Source organism: Anabrus simplex, chromosome 5 (genome assembly GCF_040414725.1).
Source record: "Anabrus simplex isolate iqAnaSimp1 chromosome 5, ASM4041472v1, whole genome shotgun sequence".
Taxonomy (NCBI): Eukaryota; Metazoa; Arthropoda; class Insecta; order Orthoptera; family Tettigoniidae; genus Anabrus; species Anabrus simplex.
This window is the reverse complement of record NC_090269.1, coordinates 240887108-240914649: the sequence shown is the minus strand read 5'-3', so window position 1 is coordinate 240914649 and position 27542 is coordinate 240887108. Positions and strand designations below refer to the sequence as shown.

Genomic DNA, 27542 nt, shown 5'->3' with positions numbered 1-27542 from the left:
ACTTTTGAATGAGGTGTCCTGAACGCATATAGCTTTCAATACAAAAACAGATGATGCGGTGTAGGGGTTGTTTCGACTGAAAATTTGCTTCTTGTAGAATGCTTCGATCACAATTAGCTTTGGTCAGGAGTACGAAACTGGAAGATGTGGATCATTTCAGGTATTTAGGATGTGTATTCTCCTACGGTGGAAATGTACTATGCGAATAAGCAATAATAATAATAATAATAATAATAATAATAATAATAATAATAATAATAATAATAATAGAATGAATAACTAAATGGCTTAGTTAATACTACTTACTTACTCCTCCGACAAGACATGATATCACTTTATTGACTAGCTTAAAGTAAGACTAAATAATGAATATAACCTGATGTTACTGTCTCTATTCTTAGTAATCAGTATTTAATCTTAGATGCCTCTGACGAGCTCGATAGCTGCAGTCGCTTAAGTGTGACCAGTATCCAGTATTCGGGAGATGGGTTCGAAACCCACTGTCGGCAGCCCTAAAGATGGTTTTCCGTGGTTTACCATTTTGACACCAGGCAAATGCTTGGGCTGTACCTCAATTAAGGCCACGGACGTTTACTTTCCTGTCCCGCCGTCGACATAAGACCTATCTGTGTCGGTGCGACGTAAAGCAACTTGTAAAAAAAAAGAAAAAAAAGAAAAAGAAAAAAAAGATGCCTCTGTGGATCAATGGTAGTGTTATCGTCCTTCGGGTTCCAAGATAGTGGGTCAAACCCGACGGAAGTAGTGGGATATTTGAAGGGCGGAAGGAAACGTCCATTCCACACTCCGTCGTACGATGTCTGCATGTAAAAGACCTCGGGCGACACATTTGTTCATCCGACGAAATTAACAAAGTTCAGCCATAGACGCCCAAGAGACTTTCGATTTACTCTGTCATTTAGTAAGCGTAGAATAAACTGAAACGTCGAAATTGGAGCAGAGAACCAGATGGCGTCAAATGAAAAAATGCCTGCAAATGGTAGCGGAGTCCATATTATTATTATTATTATTATTATTATTATTATTATTATTATTATTATTATTATGCGCGAATGGTCCCTTTCGGAACACACAAAGCTTTGTTTATGATTTCGTTTGCGGAGGATCCAGGATGCTTTCATCTGTTGACTAAAGATCCTCTTCATTTCTTCCTCCACTTGGTACCTGCTCTTTTTGGTACTTCAATCTCTGGAGTAACTTCCCACTTGTCAATTTTCTTTCTGTATATATTTCGATTCAAAATGTCATCAGGTTGAATTTATTATTATTATTATTATTATTATTATTATTATTATTATTATTATTATTAAATGAAATTAGTGAAAGATATAATTTCAGGTGCATTTAATTTATATTTGATTTCATTCACACGCCATTCATTCATTCAAGACAATTGTGTTTATTCCGGAAGAATTTACGACACTGTTTTCTTATCTCTCTCTATACACACGTTGCGTTGTCCTGCTATGTTCAGAAAGGGACAAGCAGCAACTTATGTGAATTTACCATTCAAACTCGTTCGATAGTAAAAGCATTCCAGTGCACCCTTTTATAGACGAAGTGTAAATAAGCCTTCGCGTATTAACTACCAATAAATCTCTATGGCAACGTGCTCTTTCTGTTCAGTCGTGCTTGCAAATTAACCTCGGCACTGCACAGATCCCTATTATTTTAACTGACGAAACATACGCCTGTCACACGTCAATGTACGGTAAATTCGGCTTCACAACTTTGCAACTATAAATTACATCTAAATAATAGTTAGGAAGGTGAAAGACGAAAATATTACTTGAAATTGGTTTCACTTGTCTCCGAATTCATGGTGGTGGCCCATGTAATTTGTTGCGATGCAGTAAAATTAGTGTTGCTCGTGATTGCGCGGTGCTACACTTGTGTCGTAGAACTCCATCGCACTAGCTACCATGGGGCACCATTACTTGTATATCTTTGTGACCAGGTCAGTTGAAAATTGTGTTAAATTTGCAAAATCGCATCCGAGAGATAGTGGGTTCGAATCTCACTGTCGGCAGCCCTGAGGATGATTTTCCGTGGTTTCCCATTTTTACACCAGGCCTTCCCCGTCCCACCGTCGCCATAAGACCTATCTGTTTCGGTAAGACGTCAAGCAAAATAGCAAGAAAAAGTTGCAAAATGTCTAAATAATAACTTCGGTCTAAATGGATCTGAAACTACCGCAAGCGCGTTCGGGGGAATGGAGGAAAATTTGAGAAATGGAGTAAACCCAAGAAGTCTAGCAGAACGTACCAGAGAGTACCGCAAGAAAGTGGAGGTATCCACGCAGTGGGATGTACAGCCCAACACTTCCACCGCGTCACTGGAGCTTGTTCGTTGTTACATCCAATTCGATCTGCTTTATTTCTGTCGTAAAGACGTATTCTACGCCATAAACCTTGCGGGCGTCCGGTTTTTGGCAATATCTACGCGTTTGAATGACGGACCTATTCGTTCTGACTTCTCTAAATCCAGGTACGGTATCATTCTTTCAAGAACCTTGCCAAATCCCGTTCAAAATCGTTGTGCGTTATTCAGATATACCTCTGTGGGTTGGGACATAAATTCACGGTACCCCCTACACGTCCTAAGAGGCGACTAAAATATATGGGCGTTACATAATACACGGCTTAGTCGAAGTCATTGTGAATAGAGGTGACAGCATTTTTAGGGAGGACTTGGGAAGCGACGTTCCTCCAAGATAAGAGTTCTCAACTTCGGAGTGTTGAGTTGATCACGGGGCTCCTAGTATTACTTTTCCTTGCTACTCATGTTCATCTTTCCTATCCAACCTCCCTTGGTCAACACTTGTTCTGTTCTGAGCCAAAGAAGCATCGTTTCCACACACATTGCATTTCTTCCCTCTCTTTTCCTGATACCTCATTCTCTGAAGTATTAAACTCCCTTTCTTCTCCTAATCATTTTGAGGATGGTCATCTCGTTCCCCTTAAAGCAATAATCACCATTACAACCAGTAATCAGAAAATGACAGCGAGTGACCTGTAACATTTTTTAAAGACCAAATTGGATCCACGTGACCCCAGTGTGCAGTCCGCAGTGTGCTGAGGGAGGGTTAAGAGCTAGTAGACTCCTGAGGATAGTCCGACTTGGAGTATTTTCTCGATATATCAATTACGGTTTTCGTTTTGCACCAAAAGCGGAAGGAAAGTTAGTTTTCTTATGGAGTTTTTTGTTCATTAAGAATGTCATGTCTTTGGTTAATATAAGTAGTTTGGGAAAGACTAGCAGCTGTTTCGAGAGGTCCCAACGTCTGGAAGTGAATTTGCAGTTCAAATTACCCCCAGTTCTTTACTGAAAGGTCAGCAAAGTGACCTTCCGTTCAGAGCCCTGGGATAAATTCCCGGCCTGGTGGGGAGGGGGGGAGGTTAACCGAATTTCGTTAATTTCTGTAACTCGGAGGCTGATTGTGTACGTCTCAATACACATCTTTATTTAGACAGCTACAAATCGCCATATAAATGCGCAATAGTAAATTCACCGAGCCTAGGATTTTGGCAGATGTCGTGTTCTGAAGGCAGAACCGACGGTTTTGCCACTTATAAGGATTCCATGATAATGTCTCGTAAGTGAAGAGTTATTCAGATTCTCTCCTAAACACATTTTCTTCTACCAAATGTATAAAGAACAATGGGCCCAAGTACAATTTCTGACGTTAGTCTTAATATCTATGTCCCTCAAAGTAGCAAGGTTGTAATGTGTAAAGCTACATAATAGGCAGGTAAGGAAGTGAGCGAGGTCTTGAGGTACAAACAGCATTATTTGCCTGGTGTGAAAATGGGAAACCACGGAAAACGTTCATGATTTCTGACAGCGGATTTGAACCCACCAACTTCCGAAGCTCATAGCTGCGTGACTCAAAACGCGCAACAAAATCGCTTTGTACTATAATACCTGCTAACGAATTGGAAAACAGGTAGAAGCTATAATGGGACAGGAGCATCATCATTCGGAAAAGACAAAGATGATCATACAATCTGGAAAGTATACGTGTAGTCGGCCTCCTTATTGGTACGCCTGGTACTATTACGAATCATTTGAGAAGTTTCGTCAGAATTACGAACTACCTACTAACTTCAGATTTTTCAGACAGCTCACTCTGGCCACAGCAACCTATTTTAAACCTCCTCCTTACCTATACTACCCCCCTCCCACATCCTTATCAACATATCCCTTTACATGTCTACTAAGTGGGTAAATGGGCGGTTGGGCGGACGATTTATCGATATCCATGTCCAGTTAATTAGCTAAGTGAGTGGGTCAGTGGGATAAATAAATCTGTTCATACATCATTCTCTATTAATGTATTTATCCACATCTATGCAATGCCGCAATTTAGAGAACTGCAGTTAATAATAGGCCTCTGCAATTAATAATAGGGATGATGATGATGATGATAATAATACCGAGCGAGCTGGCTGTGCTGTCAGGGACGTGCAGCTGTGAACTTGCATTCGGGAGATAGTGGGTTCGAACCCCACTGTCGGCAGCCCTGATGATGATGGTTTACCGTCGTTTCCCATTTTCGCATCATATCGCTTCCTTCCTCCTATCCCATCGTCGCCGTAAGACCTGTGTGTCGTTGCGACGTAAAGCCAGTTGTAAAATAATAATAATAATAATAATAATAATAATAATAATAATAATAATAATAATAATAATAATAATAATAATAATAATAATAATAATAATAATAATAATAATAATAATAATAATAATGTTTAAAGTATTTTGAAGTATGGCATTGCACGAACGTGTGACATTAGTAAGTGACATAGGAAGAGAGAAGACTTTCAAGTGCGATTTTACGTAAGAATGTGAATGATATGGTAGGTTGCTGGAAGAGTGACAACTAACTTCGATGCTGAGCCCCTTAAAGGAGCAGTCATCATGTTGAGAGAATAACAAATTAGTCTACAGTCCCCACTGGGTGTTCGTGTTTGCCCAAACACACCCCTGTTCATATTCATACAACACATCACACTACCAGCCACAACAGAAACACGGAATAGTGATTACATTCCTCCATGTGTGTGGTTGGCGTCAGAAAGGGCATCCGGCCGTAAAACACGGCCAAATCATCATGTGCAACACAGTTGGCACCCGCGACCTTACAGGTGTGGGCAAACCGGAAGAAGTGAATTGAATTCAGTTGATGTGAAGAGTAAAATATTTCTGGGTAACCGAGCGCAATAGCTTCAGTCGCTTAAGTATGGCTGGTATCCAGTATTCGGGAGATAGAGTTCGAGCCCCACTGTTGGCAGCCCTGAAGATACTTTTCCGTGGTTTCCCATTTTAACATCAGGAAAATGCGGGGGCTGTACCTTAAATCCACGGTCACTTCCTTCCCACTCCTAGCTCTTTCCCGTCCCATCGTCGCCATAAGACCTATCTGTGTCGGTGTGACGTAAAGCAACTTGTAAACATTATATATTTCTGGGTAAAATTTGACTAGAAGAAAGAACAGATTGACAGGATATACCAGAAAATATCAGACATTGGTCACTTGGTTTTAAAGAAAATGTGATAGAGATGGGAAAGGACATGTAATAAATGCAAAAAGAGAAAATTCATTAGCATATGATACATTAAAGCACGGTGGTGTTTGATGATATTTTAACGTCTCATCGACTAAAAGTCTTTTAGTGATGACTGAAAGAGAAAGCGTTAGGACTTGGAAAGAATGACCGTGGCCTGTTAAGGTACAGCCGTCTGGTGTGAAGATGGGAAACCACGGGAAAACTATATTCAGGGCTGTGGGGGTTCAATCCACCATCTCACAAATAAAACTTCAGCTATTTGATTCGAACCACGAAGCCAATTCCCGCGTTATTGCCCGTTGCTGAATGCTATTATTATTATTATTATTATTATTATTATTATTATTATTATTATTATTATTATTATTATTATTATTATTATTATTATTTAGATACTGGAAGAGCACCAACGGTTTTACTGCCATACACATGTGCAGTTATTAAGGGCTGGGTAGTGAAATTTGGCAACGACACTTCATCACACACACACACATACATATATTACAGTGTAGGTGCTCACTAAGATAGGATTTTTAGGTATACCGTCACTAAGGGAGTGAAAAGGGGGGTGAAGTGTTTAAATCAGTATATCTATAACTCAAATACTTGACCGTTTAGAAACGTCAAAATTGGTATTTGTAATCTCCTTTGAAAGTAAAGACACGCGTATTATTTTTTCTGAAAATACTCTTAAGGGGGGTGAAGAGGTGGAAAAGGGGTTAAATCCTTTTTATGAGGATACTTATATATATATGTGTGTGTGAATATATTACAGACATGAAAACTGGTACCCCCTGTGGGTGGGGGACGCAGACGGAGAATACACCCACGGTATCCCCTACCTGTAGTGAGAGGCGACTTAAAGGGGCGACCAAGGGATGATTGTCTTAGAACCATGAAACTACTTTTGGTTAGTACCATCACGCGAGGAACACCATGGATCGCCTTTACTTACGAGTAGTACCACTATATTAGGTACACCAGAGGTTTGTGATTAGCAACAGAGAGTGGGTCACTGTGGGTTTCCAGTACCCGTGATTAGTACCACTATACGAGCTACACCGTGGGTCTGCGTTGCCTGTGATTAGTGCCCACTATGTGAGGAACACCACGGGAATACCGGCGCCCGTGATTAGTACACCTAGGTGAGGAACCCCATCGGTTTGCGTTGGCTATGAGTGGCGCCATCGTGTGAGAAACACCATAGGTCTGTGTTACCTGTACGACGTACAATACTTGTTAGTACCATCATGTATGGAACACCGTGAGTCTTCGCTACTTTTGATTAATACCCCAACATGACAAATACCATGGTTCTACTTTACTAGCGTCAAGTACCACTATGAGGGGCCTTTGACCTGGATTTTGGACCCCTTTAGACAACAAGCATCCTCGATTCAGGATTGTGCTTTAGATTGGACCCTTGGTCAGTAATACTATTATTTATGATAGTTTTTGAGTCGGATCCACTGATTGTGTGAAATTCATATCATCCATTCATTCTTCATGACATTTTTTATTTTGGTCAGTGGATGATTTTGAACTTTTAATTTGTCATTTCATTTCGTACCATTAGGGGCCGATGACCTCGATGTTAGGCCTCTTTAAAAATCATCATATCATCATCATGAAAACTGGTATTTGGAATCTCCTTTAAAATAGAGCAGAACTTTTTCCCCCCGAAAAATCCACTTAAGGGGCTTAAGGGCGGGGGAGACGTGAAATAGATTGAATTATTTTTATAAGGATACTTATATTTCAAAAACCTAAGACGTTACAGACGTAAAAATGTGTGTGTGTGTGTGTGTGTGTGTGTGTGTATATATGGCAATATGCACCCACTAAGGAAGGGGTTCAAAAAATTCCACCTTTAAGGGGATGAAACGGGGGTAAAGTCTTAAAAACCAAAATATTTATTCCTCCAAGCTGTTGACCAGACAATGTTGAAATTGCATTCAATGATCGCTTCTTTATGTACTAATGTTCAATAAGACAAGTTTAGAATAAATTCAGTCATTAACGGTTAAATGGGGGTTAATATCCAAAAACACACACACACACAAAAACTTTTCTCTGCAACCGTTTGACATAAGAGGTTGAAATTTAGCATGATTGTTCCACCTGTATGTCTTGGATTTTCAGTGATACGTGATCTTAAAATAATTCCACCGTAAGGGGTTTGGATTGGGGACGGACGGGATTAGCTGACTACATAAATACTCATTTCTCTCCAAGCGTTTAACATATAGACTTAGAATTTCACATGATGGTTGCTCCTATATATCTTAGAATTTAATTAAAAAGTAATCATAAAATAATACACCCTTAAGGGATTTTGACTGTGATGGTGAGGTCTAAAAACTCAAATTTCTTATCTTTGAAATCTACTGGCATATGAGGCTGAAATTTTGTGGTTTTTGCTCCTAAATGTAACACATTTTAAACAAGAAGTGGTCTTAAATCAGTACACCCCCAAGGTGGTTTACCTGGGGGGAGGGGGGGAGGGGGTAGCTGACGACATAAATGTTAATTTATCTCAAACCGTTCGATATAAGAGGTTGAAATTTCACATGACGGTTGTCCTATATATCTTAGATTTTAAATACATCCTTAAGGCGTTTTGACCGGGAGGGAAAGGCCTGAAAATATACATATTCGTATCTCTGAAACGGTTTGGCCTACGAGGTTGAAACTTCACATGACTGCTCCAATATGCATTAAATTTTAACTAAGTGGTATTAAACCAAAACCCCCTTAATTGGTATTGACTGGGGGTGAGTTCTGTATTCATTTCTCTGAAACAGTCTGACATACGAAGTTAAAATTTCACATGTTTACTCCTATATGTTTTAGATTTTAAATAAGAAAAGGTCTAAAACAATACACCCCTACGAGGTTTTGGCTGGGGTGTAACGACAAGCTTATTTATCCCTCCAAACCGTTTGACGTATGAACTTGAAATTTTACAAGAACTTTGGATGTTATATGTGCCAAATATGATATAATTCAAAGTATTTCACGTATAAGGATTGGGATCATGTTGAAATTGTAAAACTAAGTATCCACAACTGCCAAGGTACTCGACCGAATTTCCGACTTGTTTTTTTATTGCAAAAAAAGTTATTTGTAAAAGTAAGGAGTTTCACGGAGATAATCTTGAACTTAATACACAACTGGAGGAACATTTTTTTGGAGACTGTATACCATTAATAGTACCTACAAATTCTTGCGGACGTTGAATGCCTAATATGATTTAAACCTCTCAAATTAATAATCACTTTTCACAAACATAATACTTATAACGGGCCTAGATAATAAATACAATCTCGATTTCTATAAGAGATCCGTGCTGCCCTCTGTACGAACTAAACTGTCTTAGATTTCTTAATAAGGAGTGGTCTTCAAACAATACATCCCTAAGGGGTTTTGACTGGGGATGAGGAATGATGACAAAAATATTCATTTCTATGAAACCGTTTGAATTACGAAGTTAAAATTTAAAATAGTATGCTGGGTGGCAACAGAAAGTTTGAAACAAATGTAACCCTTGAGAGTTACATGGGGGTTAAAATCCGGAAACTGATATACAAAGGTATTCATTCCTTTCTCCGAAGCTGTTTAACGTACGAAGACAAAATTCCAAATAGCGGTATGTATTTAAATAGGTGTGAAATAGGAAATATTTTTAAACATTCCACCACTAAGGTGTTAAAATGGAGTTATCTCCGCCAACGAAATTATTAATCCCTACAAAACCGTTTGACGTACAATTTTATAATTTAACGAGAAGGTCCTTTGGTTATGTCCTTGATGTAAAATATACTTCAAAAGATTTCTCCTCTAAGAAGTTAAGATGGTAGTTGACTCTCAAAAACACAATATCCATTCTTTCGAAACCGTTTCAGGCACGATATTAAAATTTTACATGAAGGGTGGTCTTCTGTGTCCTAGATGTTTATTCGTAATGTTAAGAAATATTTTTAAAACAATCACCACCTAAAACATTCATTCTCCCACTACTGCTCGATGTACTGCACCCGTCACCCGTAGAAGTTAAATAAGATAGGGGTTGAAAACATTCCAATTCTTCTGTACGGGGTTGAAATGGGTGTTAGAAAAGAAAATTAATAATCATTCCCCCAAACCGTTTGACATATGAACTGAGGGTGTATTTTACAGGCATAGTTGACAGGACACTCTCCAAAATATAAAACTTACAAAAAACTTCGAATTTAAAACCGTAGCGAAGCACGGGCATCTTGCCAGTCTTATATTAAGCGCTCTGTGTTGGTACTACCAAGAGGCATACCTGCAGCGTGCAAGGTTATTTTATGGCAGTCAGTGTTGTCTCTCTTAAGTGTGAAATAGTGGAGAGGATGCCTCTATCTCGTAAAATGTGAATTATTTCCCTGCAGATGAAACATTTCTTCCCTTTCCCCGTCCCTCAGACCCAGAAATGCTTCGGATATCACTCTGTAATGCTCCGCAATGAAATGAATGACTTGTTTCATTCAAGTCCCTTTGAAGCTTAACAGAGTAGGGGTATCATTCGCATGCATGAGCGGGAAATAGTACACTACTGAATCTGTTGCCGAACATTTATAAATGAATACTGCACCAGCATAGTATCCAATCGTTTTCAATTGACTCACGAGTGATCCGAAATGCTATTAGACGTATTCAATAATATTTTAAAAAATCAGTTCGTGGTACTAACACCGTACGTACACGATTAAATATATAATTTCGTGCGATGCATTTCGTTGAGGTGAAAAATAAATTTCCCCTGTCAGTTTACAAGAATTATTTTTAGAAATGAATTACGTATCACCACCTCGTAATAGTAGCCGGCCGTTTTAGTGCGGAACGGCGTATCATACATTTCAGGGCCTCATGTGGCGTTGGCCTAATAGAGAACCCTTGGAATGAGTTAAAAAAATCGATTCACATGTAAATAATTCGACCTCAAGTCTCAATATTAAATAGAAGGGAATGATATACTGTACTTGGGTTTTTAGAAACATTCGTTAGAGAAGTTGGTCAAAGCCTCCTGCTTGTAAAAGACACCGCGTCAGTCACGCAATCACGGTAATCAGGATGACATTGACTCGGTATCTAATTTAGGTGCTTTATACACTAAAAAGTCTTCAGTTTGCATTTTAAATTCACGCGATAGATCACATCTTCCTTCACCTCTGTACGAATTTTATTGGAAAAATTCCAATAATTTTTTAAATATTTGCTTTTAAGTGGAGGGTTGTATAGTCTGGTCAGAATAATGGGCATGGCAGATAAGCTAAACACTGGTCTGTATTTCGCATTTTTGAGCATTATTTAATATCTTGGTCAGTGAGAATGAAGTGTTTGACTTCACATTTCATAAATTAATTAGATGATTAACTTAATATTCTGCACACTTATTCAGATAAGCTATTCTCGAAGTTGAACCAAAATTTTTACATTTAATTGAACGCTGAAGGAATTAGATTTTTAAAAAAACACCCAAACAAGTATTTATAAATGTTGAATTCGAATATTTCTAAAATATACAAAATTTACCTCTTCATCTCATGGTGGTTCATCCTCTAGAATTTTTTTTTTTTGGGAGGAGCGAATTTTTTATAGTTATTCGTTTACCTTTTGGAATATTGTATTTTTTTAAATGCCGGGAGAAGTTTTGAATAGCTATTTTTGTAGTCGAATCAAGACTATCAAGTACACAGTTGAACATTTCCATCACATTCTGCTCTTCGAGTTTGAGGATCAAACGATGGTACAGTGACGCCGAAAACAGTTCGTGCTGTGTACGGAGCTAATGCTATTGCCGGAAGTACGGCGAGGAAATCTTTTATTTCGTTTGCGGGAAAACGATCTGACTTACCTGATGATGCACGGTGAGGATGACAATGGCGCTTTAACTAAGATCGCTTAAATGAGGATCATGCGAAACTCCTTCGAAGAAAGTGGGAATTGGCAGAAGCCAAGAATGTTGATCACTCAACCATAGTGTGTCGTTTGCATTCTATGGTTAAGGTGCCTAAGTTGTGTGCATGGGTACGCCATGTGTTCAGTGAGGAAAACGAAAATCAGCGTGTAACAGTATGCGTCATCGCTTGCCCTTCACAATTTAGTTTGTGATCAGCACCAGTCGTTCCTTAGGGACATTGTTACTTGTGACAAAAACTGGTCTCTATTAGTCAACACCAGAGAGAGGAAAGAGTGACTAAGCCCAAAGAAGGAGATTTCCCGTTCAAAGATTGACATAATTTACGGATTTTAGTGGTAATATCCTAAAAGTCGTCACAACATGACGTGAGGGTAGATCCCGCTTCAACCCAGTGGTATTTAGTGTTTCAAATACACCAGCCTCAACAGGCAGATTTACGGGCACGTAAAGGAACTCCTCTGGGACAAAATTTCGTTACTTCGAACTCTCCGAAAACTGTAAATTTTGTTAGTAGATTGTAAAACCAATAAAATTCTTACAACATGATGGGCTGATTCTTTCCAAAATAGGGCCATTAAAAACTGTACACTACGAAATAACTGTACGAAATTAAAATGACGGTGAATAGGTCTGATATGATCAAGATGCTTAAGGAAATATTGTAAAAGTGTCTGTTCAGAGCCATACAAATATGCTACTATTTACGGCAATTCAGTGTTTTCAAGATATCCAAAATAGTGTGTAATTTGTAGTTTACATCAGACATAACAATTTGTAGCGTTGGTCAGACTATTTAAGATATGAGCTCCAGAGCAATGTTCGCAGTTCCACAAGACAGCTACAGTGCAACCTGTCCATAAAGGGATGTCCTGCTTTACCGTTCCTCTGTGTTACTTTTCGTAAAATAAAAGTAAGGGTGTTAATGGCATTGGTTAAGAATATTCATTACGAGTGTCCTTAAGTGTACTGATTTATAGTACGAGGAGTAAGTCAAGGTGCGAAACTACTGCGTCCTTGCTCAATTACCAGACATGTGTAACTTTGAATAGCACATTATATGGTACTTGCAAACCACGTGTCAATCATTATTACAAGGCAATGAGTTATGACGTCTTATCTGACGTCAAGGTGATGGCGGGGGGAAGAATAATGAGAATTAATGTCTAAGAACCAAGTCCAAATTTTACGCAACTGTGCGTTCATAACGGAGTTTATTAGCTGTCCCCAGGAAATGAACTATGTGAACCTTTTCAGAGTTCATCCGTTAGTAGTAGGCCCTATGTGTTTTAACAGGGTCACCAATGCACACGTTGTTAAATTTGATTTTAAATACGATGTTAATAACGAGTGTGTTAAAAACTATTGGTATCACTATCAGAATGTTACTTAAGTGTATTTATTAATCTGCATTTCCTTTGGCAGTTCCAGAATGTAGTAGTCGACATGTGTTGTTTAAATGTTGTGGATGTATTGAGTTAATGTTATTTCATGCAATCTAATTTGGAATGCGTATGAAGTGAAGACTGGTTCTAGTGTCATCGTTGAGTGCGAGTGAAACTTAGGAAATGCTATATTAAACAAGCAGAATAAGAGATTCAAAACAGCTTGTTTATTGTGAGTAATGTATAGGATTATTGGTATTACTTATGAAGTAATACTCTTAGTTATATCTACCAATTGAATGAAAATGAAAACCTACAACATGTTTTCCAGTCATTGACCGGGTCAGGGAATCTACCAATTATCGGAGAAAAATTAAATGTTTAAAGTTCTTTGTTTAATTTTAAGGTTGGCTTGTTTTGGGGTATGTATGGGACTATGAACATTTCTGTATGAATTCCTGATATTACAACATTATTTCTAAAGTGTATATGTGGGATATAAGAACACGTTTATCCTGTATATATTTTATTCACGTTTTGACATTATTTGCATGTGACCATATAAGATGGAATGGCTAAATCTTTCTTATTATTACAAAGCTTCCTAAACTCTCTACAGCCTCTTGCTGTCAATGGTGTTGCGGGTTGCATACTAGTAATCTAATATGCGCAGACAGAATTTGGCTCACCGCTAGCCCAGATCATCGAAACAGGAGAGTAGTTCAGGCAGGTAGTAGTTTTGAGGGATGGGAGGGGGAGGGGTGGCGCCGACGCAACGAAATTGTGTTTACCAAACATAACCCGGAAAGCATTAGATATATTCGGACGGGCTATGCCTCATTCCAAAGAGGAAGGTTGAAAGAGAAAAATTAAACTGATATTTTAGAATTTGAGTCGTCATAAACGGAAAAATGGTCGCCAAATATAGGTATCAAATTACATGTTGCCACCAGCGTAAAATTAATGTGGCTCTACGTGAAATCGTGCGAGGAGTTCGCGATTGGAATCGCGTCAAAGTATTCAGATTGTTACAACGGATGAAATCACGAAACAAATTGAATTCAAACCGTTTCAAAAAATTAGGCTCTTAATGTGTTAAGTATTGAAAAAAATGCTTATCGGGGAAAATATTTCCAATATAAAAACGTGAACGCCTACAGAGAGAGGTTACAGAATTACGAGATTCGAATTCTAAATTCAAGAAGGCCATTCTGTCATCCATGGAACTTAACAGAAAATGTCATGAGCGACAGGAACTTTAAGCGACAACAACCGTGTCAATGTCTACTACAAATGTACAAGCAATGGAAGTTGACGGTTAGTGGTGGTCCAACCTCTAACGCTGAAGGCGATTCGAGTACGATGTTAAAGTGTCAGAAGTCTCTATATGACGAAATCTAAGTGTCGAAATGTGTTTCATTTAATTTATTCATTTCAACTCGTGCACGTCCTCGCAATACAATACACAGCTTTGTGTGTCAGACTCTTACCGGTTTCTCTTTCAATAGTTTATTAACCACTGTAACATGGGGTCGCTCAACAGGTATAACCATCCATAGATTTGTAGGGAACAAATACAAGAAGCGGACGAGCGTGATTATCTAATCTGTAGTATTAACCAGTAGAGCAGATACTGTAGTGAAGATGTAGTGCATGGCTTTTACTGCCGGAGTGTCAGAGGACATGATTGGCTCCGCTGATGCAGATCTTACTATTTGACACCCATGAGTGACCTGTGCGCCTGGGTGTTCATGATCGTTAGGCGTCAGATCTATATGGTCCGACACCGTGGGTTAGCCGGTTTTTATTCCCGTTGGTTGAAAACAGAAATCGCCATTAGAATGTTGACAGTCAGGGTAGGAGAGGTGATGGTGTAAAATTGTATCACTAGATTGCTTGCAGAAAGCCTGGATTGAATTCGAAACCTCTTCACAGTACTCATATGGAGTGAGGATATATGATGCTGTTGATGGCGATTCTTCCGTCGGAGGGAGGCTTGGTGTTGAGCTGACCCCTTGGTGATGTTCGACAGGAGTAGGCTATATGTCGACACAAGGTTTCACCCTCTGCCTACCTCATTATAGTGGAGGAATGTACTGTAGTTGCCAACATGACCTCATATCATCGAACGAGACTCATCCCCATTTCCTGACACGAAAAGTGATGGATGTCTGTACGAAAGCATAGGAATCAACCTGTACGTAGTCTCATGCTATGGTCTTACTATACAATATGCATTATTGTACAACACACACTTTACCAATACACTTATATAGCTTGTTATATTAGGAAAGTGACTGGCAACGTTCAGGGCAATTTGTAGCGATTGCTATAATTTAAACTCTTTCTAAAATCACACATCCTCCTACTAGCAAAGTATAAATCAACCTCCGTGTATTAATTTCTTGAGCGGTTCGACCTGCTGTACTATGTTCGCCTAGCACGCTGTGAACTTTCGGCCAGATTTTCTCCGAAATTATTACCCGTACACATGTCACTTTTCTGACATCTCTGAATAATTTTTGGAAATATCGTCAAATAGTGTTAATACTAATCACTGGAAAACATCTAAGTTAACTACGCCTCTCATGGCCTGCAATTTCAGGAATTTCCAACACATTGTATGTATAAATCTAACCCTTAGTGTTCAGTTAGCTTTGGAACAAAGTGTTAACATTCGATGTGCGCCATAGTGTCGAAAGCATACCGACAAAAGTATTTGGCGGAAGATACGTCCGTGGGTTCCCCATATTATCTAATGCCAAAACTTCTCGAGAAAAATAGGGAAAGAGCAAGATGAAGGAATATTAGTTTTTCATAATGGTGATACTGATTATGGCTAAGGAAAACTAATAAAAGAAAAAAAAAAGAACGAAGCAATCTCGTGTTCGTGGAACTTTTAACAAGGCTCAACAAGTGAACTCTGCAATGTTTAAGAGATAACATTTAAATACCAGATTAAATGGTTTTAATTAGCCAAGAAATCCGTATATTAATATGCTCCTTCCTTTCGGTCGTGCTTGTATTCGGTGATCACTTTCTTGTGACAGGAAATGTACGTCCATTGAACTCTAGTAATACTCGACGCCTTTTCTTCTGGTGGCATCTCACAGATTAGCGACTATAATTAAAATAGAAGAAAACATCGGTGAAACTCAGTTTCGGTTTAGGTATGGTATTTTTACTAGGAATACCTTGACAGTAATCCAAATTTTAGTTCAAATTTCTTTATGACCAATAAGCTCTCTTCCTTCATTTATTATGAAAACATCTGATTAAACTCATTGATAATTATGACTTTCTTTTGAAGCTGTTTAACTACATCTAAAACACTGGAAATATCGGTGAACTAGCTTGAAACCCACCTCATCAGCCTGCCAATGAAATCGAATTCTAAACGATCTACTTGTGGGTATTAACGATTGTGTTTCTTCTACGCGGTCGAATAGAAGAGCCGACATCATTGCCATTCATCCAAAAGAAAAGAACACTGCTGTAGTGTTGGATCCCACTATTCGCTTTGAAAGAGACATGGAGAAGATGATTGAGGTTGACAGAGAAAAATATATTCATGAACCATGCCTGCCATATTTACTGTAAGTGAATACAACATCCGACTTGAGCAATGGTTAGTTAAGGGTACATGTACGAGAGTTTTTTCAAAACAAAAATTGTTTTGCTCCTATATCATTCTCAATTTCTCCCTGAATCCAGCCATATATCTGAAGAACATATTGCTGTTTTCGACCCTTTCTGCCCTGTTCTTAAATGCCTGCAGAGCTTTTTAACTGTCATATGTAATCAACCTTCATAATATACCTTCATAATATTTCCTAACTAAGATATTTTTGTGCAGTAAAGGTAATTGCCTAAGCAGAAGTGGTAAATGGTATTTACAGAAAGGTTAGACACTATACTGAGGAAGCTGCAAAAAGACCTAAAAGGTCAGAAGTTCTGTGGTGGGAAGTACCTGAATGCGAACGGTCATCTCACTGATGGACAAATAGACCTACTACAGAAATATTTTGGACTAGCCATTAGGAGGAAGGAGAGAAACCTAGTTGCTATGATAATCTATATGGGCTAGTCTTATACACAAATAAACTGATGCACATCCCTATCATCCCTTTGCCCAACAGGTCCTGATTCATGATGCAAGTTTCAGAAAGCAAAGGAAAATGGTACTGAATAGGAGCATAAGTATTCCTTGCCTTATTGTGTTGAGGCAATAAAGCCTATTTTGAGGGATCTAAACAGTCCAAAATTACTGGAGAATTGCCTTCATGGAAGGACTCAAAATCCTAACTAGTATAGTTGTAGCTGGGACAATGTTCCTAGAACAGTTTTTTGTGCGTGTACAGATCCTAAAAGTAGGATTTCTAGATGCAGTGATACGTTTTAATGAATGGACATTAAACATTTATCAACGATATTTATTGATATGAATGGACTTCGTACAGGTGTATGGTTCTGGAGCTTCCAGGCATGGCATGAAGCATGCACTCACTGCAATTGACAGACGAAGAGTTTCCGAGGCAGATAGAATGTACAAGGAGAGTTCTAAGGAGGCAAGAACCAGAAAAAGAAATACGAAGAGGAAGAGGGAGGATGAAAAACTTATCAACAAATATGATTATGGGGATGGAATAGATTAAATACATTAGGTTAGGCCACAACCTTAGGTAAAAGCAGTGTCCAACTTAAAGTCCGTTTCCCTGCAAGTTTATTTTTCAGATACATTTAATTTAATAGATACATAACTACTTGAGCTACATGGCTGAAACTATGTACATACATTCAGTATGATGATTGAAGGAAATTAGACTAAAATCATGTGCCTGGCTCGAAAAATAAGCACATGAATTTAATTACACCCATTAACAAGTTTATTTTAATGAAAAATGTTTAATTCATGTTGTTAATATATTTATTTCTAGATGTTCTCAATAATAGTCTACTTTATGCACACGCACACACACGCACGCGCACGCACACACACACACACACACACACACACACACACACACACACACACACACTTGTATACGGTATACAGTTACAGTTTTGGTGGATTTTATTGATAATTTTACAAGATATGGGTACCTAAAAACATTTTGCACTTCTCAAAAGTAAATTCCTAATGAATGAATAGTAGGCTAAATATTCAAATATTTGACACACTCTTTTTTTGTTATTTTATTGTTATAAAAGATCCTGCCCAGTTGTAAAGTGAATTTCAAGTGTACATGGAGCGTACTTATTGATATTGAGTGTGTGATTTTTAGTTAAAAATATGGTCGTTCAGACGGGTGTACCCTTAAAGGATTGCTTTTTGGTAACAGGACAGGTACTACAAAATGCACCTGGAATATCTTGAAAGGGTTAGGTATCCCCAGAAATATAGTCAACAACATGATGGGCATTATCAAAGACTCGCTAAACATTCTGCCCCTCCACCTTTGTTTCATGATTGTTAATCTAGGCCACTTTGTGTGATGATCCCCTATGAATGTGTTGGGTGCGTGAAGTCGAAGTGCGTCCCCGAAAACCGTAAAAAAGTAGTTCGTGGGACGTTGAGCCAATGACATCATTATGAAGTCGAATCTGTTTATTTTATTTATGCATACAAAGTTTTTCAAGTTGTAACAATATGTCTACTAGCGTTTTTTTACTTTTTGTAAAATTCATGACCCTGTGGTAACACACAGTACGTGTGCTGATGTTCTTGTGAAAATTGATATATATTTAAAGAAAAGAAATAGGAAAATGTTTTCGGATGGGGAAATTCTTACTGAGTGTGCTGCTTAGCAGTCTCGTGTAAACCAACAGAAAGGTGTAATGCTCACAGCACTGATTAAGCAGTGAGCTGAACTAAAAGAGGGACCTAACTCTGGACGCTTGCCAAATGGCCGTAAACACAGTACGTTCATAGGTTGTTGCACTGGGATAAAATAAAACACTGTGTCCAGTCCGTCTCACTGGGACAAACCTGTCACCTAATTAGTTATAAAATATGCAAGAAAATCATAATGATACTGAATCTACACCACCTTGGGCATTGGCTGAAGAGAAATTTGGAGCCCCCTGTCATATTTCCAGATTAATAATTAAGGTTCGGATGTTTATGACCTAAAAACGTACAAATTATGCAGGCAGATATGCCCTAAAACTCTCTAAATATGACCTAAAATAAGTAAAATACGATTAGTATTTTAGGGATAGGTATAAAGTACTAGATTACTAACAACAAACGTGTCAAAAAGTGATAATGCAGGAGACACGTGTAATCATGCAAAGTTAAAGCTTCACCCATTCGTTATCATAACTCTGAGACGCAGATCTCATTGTTTTCCTTAAAAAATAACCAAATATGAAGTAACTGTATGCTTTTTTTTGTCGGTTTACGTACCGCATCTCTTTCACGGAATCATGTCTTCTAAAGCTGTTACGTATTTGTTTTGGGAACAGAACTACTACTACTACGGTATTTTCAAATCCTGTGTTGCAAAATTTACGCAGATAACATGTAACTTGTTAAAAAACAAAAATGCTCAAAATATGACCTTTTGTTACTAAAATGAGCAAAATATGACCCAAGCAATAAAAATGAACGAAATATGCATTTATATCTTTAAGCGGGATCAGAAACCTACAGCCATTTTTCAGATGTGGGGTAAAATGACCTCAAGAATGAAATTACCTTTTCTTTACATCTGACCTTAATAATAATAATAATAATAATAATAATAATAATAATAATAATAATAATAATATCGATATAAACAGATTAAAGTACCTGGGAGAATTGTTGGAACTCAATCTCTCCGAAGGGACACCATTAGTAACCCGGACTGCCAAGCTACAGCTGGCATGCCAACTAGGTGTCTCCCGCGCAATACCAAATTTGGATACTACCATGCAGTTACCAGCCTAGAAGCTCTATACTCCATAGAGTGATAATAGGTAATGACTGACTGATAAACTGGAGATCCAGGACAGAAAGATGCTGAAGCCATTCAAAGTAGATCGCGAAGATAGATGATGATCCAATCAGGAGCTGTACAATTATGCTGAACAAAATCCAATTATGGCGCAATTCAATCGGAGTTCGACACATTAAATTGGAAGATAGTGTTCATAGTGGAAGCTAATGTGAGAGTGAGAATCAAAGCAGCCAAATTAAGTCCAGAGAACTATAGGGAGGAGTAATGTGTGGCAGGGGGATTCCTCCGTTCTGCTCACGTATGATTTATAGCAAGACAAATTTAAAGTGATTTTCTCAGCTTTTGTGTTTTTTACTTTTAGGTATGCTCATTTAAAATTCTTTAACAGGTAGAAAGTTGACATAATTACTTCTAAACAGGCTGTTTCATTATGGCAACAAATACCGATCAACATGGAGCGTTCGTTTTACATGCGTAGCCCGGTTCTGTGTGTTCATTATTTCCTTATTGTTGATCTTCAGCAACGAATACTCGTATTTAAAGCCCTGCGCAAGAACTTACCATCGGCCTACAGCGAGACTTTTTCACGTTACCGTAGGTTATAAACTGCGGGCTACATAAACACGTGGAAGTAGGGGTAGCTCATTCACGCGGTAGTTTCTTTACGATATTCTTTCGAGTGCGAGGAGAACGCAAAATCAAAAGAAATTTAAACACATCTGACGTAAAGCATGAAAAAAAGACATGAAAGTAGTCTTGAACCACTGCCTGTAAACTGACAGTAGATAAGCAAGCTTTTCCGTTTTACATTACTGTTGACACCGTGGTAATACTCATGGACATTCAGTTTTACTGCTATCGTAATAATAATCCCATGGATTGTTCTGGGTTTGAACGCTGGCTGCCTTGGTGAGGCATCTGAGACGGTCAGTCAACTAGAACGCCCTCAGCTGAGATCTTAACGATGAGGAAATAGTGAATTATAACTTGAGCCCTGCACGGATGCGGATATCCGCAGATTTATCCGCGAAGTTAGTGTCTTGGCGGATACAAAGTGTATGGCAGTGCGGATAATTTTGTTGATAATTTCTAAATGATGTTTATTGATTTTCACTCAGATATACTCTTGTTTTTGCTTGTGGTTAGGCGACCCTTGACACTGGTACGGGAGAATGGTGATATATAAAGAGCCTTGAGATCATAACGCCATAAATCTGACCTGAGTCTACCTGACTCCTGCCCGCAATTAATGGAAGGAAGGAACAAAGGTCGATACGTCGGTAGTTGTCGCAAGAGAAAATACCTCATAAACCTGTGACTCTAGAGGTTATGGGGCCAGATGTGAGGCCTATTGTATTATGTTAACAGATCTATCCGTTTCAATACCTTGAGTGTAATATACTGTAGTTAAATATTTAAATTATCCGCGGATAACCAGTTTCCGAATGCGGATAATTATTCGCGGATGCGGGTGCGGATGAAGGAAGTGCGGATGCGGATATTATTTTGTACATCCGCGCAGGGCTCTAAATTTATAACTACCTGTTTCCAAATTGTTATTCATCTAACTGTTCGGTTACTCAGATGTCATCTCGGACTTACTGAGGAAACTAAACGTTTGACACTCTTGCAGCCCGAAACACCAGTGTGGAGGTAACGTAGCTGGAAAAAAGAACATTCATCAGTACATCTTGGTAAAGCTTAATATCAATATTTTATCAATTAGTTACAGCAGCAGTTAGCTCGTTATGCATATCTACTGTATGCGTCAAATGGTGAAGACCTAATACATTGCACAGTGTCCTGGCTGAATCCCGTGGCATTTGAAGGTGCTCGGTAGATTTACTGGCACGTAAAAGAACTCCTGTGTGATTAAATTCTGGCACCTCGGCGTCACCGAAAACAATAAGTAGTTAGTAGGACGTAGGACAGTAAATTGAGTCTTAAAGTCCTAGTTGCTCGCATAATGGGGTACAAGATTCCTTTCGACATACTGAACGGTTTCTGCATCGTCCAAAAGAGTAAACTTAGCCGAAAGAAATCTAATTTTTCTCAATATGTACTGGACAAGCAACCGCCACATCCTTCGAGTGTAGTTGAAAGAATAGTCAAGAAAATGAAAACCTACAACCTGTTTTCCAGTCATTGACCGGGTCAGGGATGTAATGAATGAAACATATATAGGCTGTTATTACAATGGGGTCACCACTCCCAAGGTGATTTTATTAATGAGTGATAAATGCTATGAAATGAGAATGGAGAGTGTTGCTGGAATGAACTATGACAGGGAAAACCGGACTACCCGGAGAAAAACCTGTCCCGCCTCTGCTTTGTCCAGCACAAATCTCACATGGAGTGACCGGGATTTGAACCACGGTATCCAGCGGTGAGAGGCCGACGCGCTGCCGTCTGAGACACGGAGGCTACAATAGTCAAGAATCACATAGTTATCATGTATCCTCTGTGTGAATGGAAGGTGTCTATTGCATCATACATAACCAGTGTCCTCTTCTAGCTTTTTCCATTTGCTTGTGATCGGCAATTCATGTGGATTTTACTCGGTTTTTACATCCAGATGCACCTACCTTATTGGGAGGGATGTATTTAGTATTCCGTGTTATGTGGTGGTTGGTAATACGATGTGTGTTACCTCTGAATGAGGAGGTGTATGTTAAGGTGAACACGAATACACAGACCCCGAGTCGAAGGAATTAACCAGACGCAGCTAAAATTCCAGTCTGACCGGGAATCAAATCCGGGACCCCTCTCAATCGAAAGCCAAGGAATCAGACCTTACATCGTCATACGCAAGTAACGAAGTGCCAAACTTAAATTCTGAATATAAACAGGATAAACGCGTTGTAAGATCGCACGTATAACCTTTCGAATTAAAGTCCTTATATCAGGAATTCGTACAGAAATGCTTATAATCCTACCTGGGTCCAAATCCCAAAAATTAAAATAACTGGAACATTACAACGGACGTTTTGCGTGTGTAAGTGCCAAATACAATTCCATGTTAAGAATACTGCAAGAAAGACTAGTTAAACATCAATACGATACCGATAACATAACCTGTCCGATCTCGTGCGCGATTGAAGAAATCGCGAGAACTGATGTTGTAATCGATGTACAGGAATAAAGGAATATTGCTTACACAAGGGAGTTTTTTCCATTACAGACAAAAGTGCGATCGTGAATGCTGAGCGCACACCTGCTCAGTTTCAATTTCAGCTTAACCCCGACAAAAGACGTTACAACAAAGTCGGAAAAAGTGCAAGATAATCAAAGACGCCACATTTTCTACTTCCATACCAATGAGGGTTAGGTTGAACATCCATAATATTCCAGGATTATTCCAAGAAAAAACAAATTGTTGCTGATTGGTTGTCATTGGAATCCTTGTCGTATCACACATGCAGTCCAGATTCATTGAACGTATATTGCTGGAGATGTTGCTTTGATACAGGAAGAACATCATTTGTGCAAGAAAGTCTAAAGTTGATTATTATCTGTATAGAGATTGATCGATAAACTACAGCAAATTAAGCATTTCTACTGTTTTGAAATATAATTTTGACATTCACGCAATTTACATTTTATATTACCAACTGAATGTTTCTGGTTTGACCATTTTTTTTTGGGGGGGGGGGGTATCGGTAGTGTTAAGATTTTGTACTGTTTCAAAATAAAATAAATTTTCAGTTTTTACAAAACTATGAATTAGTGAACTTTCGGATTTGTTTCATTTTTATCCATCCCTTATTGAAATATTGCCAAAGTTTTATTTTAAAATGGCGTATGGCTTTTAGTGCCCGAGGACATGTTTGGCTCGCCAGGTGCAGGTCTTTTAATTTGACTCCCGTAGGCGACCTGCGCGTTGTGATGAGAATGAAATGATGAAGACGACACATACACCTAGGTCCCATGCCAGCGAAATTAACCAATGATGGTTTAACATTCTCGACCCTGCTGGGAATCGAACCCGGGACCTGTGTGACCAAAGGCCAGCACGCCAATCATTTGGCCGGACTTAAAATCGTTCATATAATAGTGATAGCGTTTTCAGTTTCTCTTGAAAAATGTTTAATTTGTCATTTTTCACAATAAAAACCAGTTATTACATAAAATAAGTTTCATCGTAAAGTCCGTATTGTTGTACGTATACTTTAAGGTTAAGTTTCAATATTCCACCTTTACAATACCATAAGTTTATTGTTTATTTATTTAAACAACATTATTAAATAATACGGGACATGTTTCGTCTAACTTGTAGACATCATCAGCCCCGTAAGATATTCAAGAAAAGGCTTTAAAAAGGACACGGACAGAACAAACACAATAAAATAAAATCGGTTGTCGAACAACGTCAATCAAAATAGCGAGGGTGTTTCAGATTGTTCCAAGTACAAACATTCAAATCCTGTTGATGAAAAAAAAAACCAGTTAATCAACACGATACCCATAATATACTATTCTGTACGATCTTGTTTTTGCGCGAATTGAAGAAGAAATAGTGAGGACTGATGTTATAACCCGTGTACAAGAATAAACAAATATTGTAATGTTTACACAATTTGGGACCATTTTCCCTATAGCAGGCAATGTGCAATGAATACAATAAAATACTCATAAATAAACGACTAAATTTCACTTCCAATAGAAAATTATACAAGTAACAATATTTCTCTTCGTTTTATCCGCACTTTGAAGTAGACGCGCCAAGTAACTGATTAAAATAATTACTCAACATTTCAATATAAACATCAGTGTGTAGCCTATAATTTAATACAGAGTGAGATTAATATACAAATACTTCATCCATCACTCTGACGCCATATAAGAGAAATATTTCAGCTTATCCCAGGTACTTCTGGGGTAGCTGGAGCCACCTGGCTCATTTTGTGTTCTGCCGGGGATTTAAGGCTGGATGCCCCTCCTGAAACCGTTATTTTTCAGGTGAAAATTCCAGCTCGAGATGGACCATCCGGGTGGAAAGCCAGCAGCTAAGTTAATCCCACACCCAGGTCATAATTCGCTACTTTGTAAACATAAATGACAAATGGTTTGAAACTTCTTGAGCATCAAAAATAAACGTAACAGGGCTTTAGTTTCAAAGTAATATTGTTTTTCTGTGAAAAGAAACTCTAGTACCTTAAGTTTCTCCTGAGGTGAATTATATTTAAAGGCGCTTAAATGTGAGAGCTCCGTATCGTGAGGTTCCGGCATATTATCCTGGGGGCAAATTTCCAACCATCCAGAGACGACTGAGACCATCAGCAGTCAGAACGGACGTGAAACAATTAACAACCGAGCAAGTTGGCTATGCGGTTTGGGTGAGCTTACATTCGGAAGATGGTGGGTTCGAGACCCACTGCAGTTTCCCAGTTTTAACCCAGGCAATGTTGGAGAAATTAAAGCCACAGTCGCTTCCTTCCCATTTCCTATCGTCGCCATAAGACCTGTCTATGTCTGTGCGACGTAAACTGAAGTGTGCAAGCTTCAACAAATAGTAGACAGGGAGCTGAGAACGATGGTAATTTCAGTTCCTGCTTTTTGTGGAGGGGGGGGGGGGGGGTTACACTGCCCGAAGGCAGGTCCGAACCTCCGCAGAGGTGTTTCTGAGCCGGAGTTTACGTGCGGTAGGGTGGCCAGTTCCTTTCCGCTCCTCCATTCCCCTACACCCACCAACAGCGCGTGGCAACCCATCCAACTCCTGACCACGCCCAATGTTGCTTAACTTCGGAGATCTCTCCGCTTTTCAACACGGCTACGGCCGTTGGCTTTTTGTGGAGGGTGATCTAATAATACTGATATCCCCCTTCTACAGTGAAAGTCTTTGAATTAACAAGGAAAATATTTCAGACAGATTTAAATTAAACTTGGGTAACTAGTTTTGTGATACCTAAAGCAGTCTCTCCTCACTTTCGACTGAGTTATAAATAAAAATACTTGGGTAACTGATTAATATATCCTAAACTTATTGTTGATAACAGTTGTTTCGTAAAATCTATGATAGTGTTATAATTAATTGGTGAAAAATGGCTGATGCTCAGAGGAGTTAGCTTATGATGACGTACAATGACCATGTGTTTGCACTGTAAAAGTGTACAGATAGTTTCAGTGTCAAATTTACACAGCATCGAGCTGAATAGCTGCATTCGCGTAAGTGCCGCCAGTATTCGGGAGATAGTGGGTTCGAACGCCGCTGTCGGCAGCCCTGAAGATCGTTTTCCGTGGTTCCCGATTTTCCAAATGCTGGGGTTGTACCTTAATCAAGAACACGGCCACTTCCTTCCCCTTCCTAGCCCTTTCCTGTCCCATCGTCGCTATAAGACCTATCTGTGTCGGTGCGACGTAAAGCAACTTGCAAAAAAAAAAAAAAAAAAAAAAAAAAATTACGCAGCACTTTTTACCCACAATAAAATTTTGTCAAGAACAGAATTTCACGCTCAACCTATTTTCTAACACGTGCTGTATATAAATATATTAACATAGTTTTAACACGTCTGTATCTTAAAATAAATACTGCTAAAATAGCCTATTATCTAAAATGAAATCTTGGTCATCTATATATAAACGTGCAGACTGTTAATATAATCTTTACCAAGCGAGTGGCTTGGGTGACGTAGCTATCAGCTTGCGTTCGGGAGATATTGGGTTCGAACTTCACTGTCGGCAGCCCTGAAGATGGTTTTCCATCGTTTTCCAATTTCACACCAGGCAAATGCTGGGACTGTACCTTGCTCAAGAACACGGTCGCTTCATTCCCACTCCTAGCCCTTCCCTTTTCCATCGTCGCCATAAGATCTATCTGTCTCGGTGCTACGTAAAGCAAATTATAAACATACAGTATTATCTTCAGTAGCACAAATAAGGAAGCTGCTGCTTTACTGCTCAGAATAGCTCATTTTGTGGACAGGCTGTTTAACAACGGCAGGCGTGCAGCGGTGTTATGATGTCTTCCTGCCAAGCCTCAATACAATCAATCTGGGGCCTATTCCACAAAAGTATGGTCTTGTACATTACAAGTTACTAGTGTGGGTTCTTGTAATGTATGGAGTTGTACATTTCTGTTCCACAAAAGATTGATAGTCTCTTGTATATTACCGGTGAATTGTTACAAGTTTTACAAGTGACGACATATCAATAAACATACTACGTCATAGCATGAATCAGCTGTTTATCTTCGTATTCCATTCGTTGAATTAGGTTATGCTTGCCTCATTTATCGTAATATCGTATTTTACTGTAACTTATGCAACAAAGATTGAAATAACTACTATTCCTGTGAATTTTTTAATGCTACGATGTTATTTTTCAGTTTATTTCTTTGATGATAGGAAATTACTCCGTTATTATCACCCATTCTGTTCCTTCGCGATCCTCGCGTATGTTCTACGAGAGTCTAACATACCTACCTTGGTCTGTCATTAGGAATCAGATGCCGCTAATAACGATATTCGGCCGCCAAACTTAATTGTTACGAAATTGCAAACTCTGCATGAATTGTTAAAATGATGTCGAGAGAAACAGTTATTCATTTTGAAGGAAATAGAAGGTAGGAAAGATATTCGTTTCGGTGGATTCAGCGAGAGTCTAAAAAAACAAGACAAAATAAATGGTTGGATGGAAATATTTGACTTGGGGAAAAGCTCATGGAGCTTTTGAGGGGAAAAGT

At 38.7% G+C, this 27542-nt stretch overlaps 1 protein-coding gene across 5 annotated transcripts in view; it reads left to right on the top strand.

Moving 5' to 3' along the window:
* The window catches only part of Larp4B (La-related protein 4B), a 965589-nt gene that overhangs the window by 167915 nt on the left and 770132 nt on the right, over window positions 1-27542 (top strand). The gene's annotated exons all lie outside the window — the stretch shown is intronic.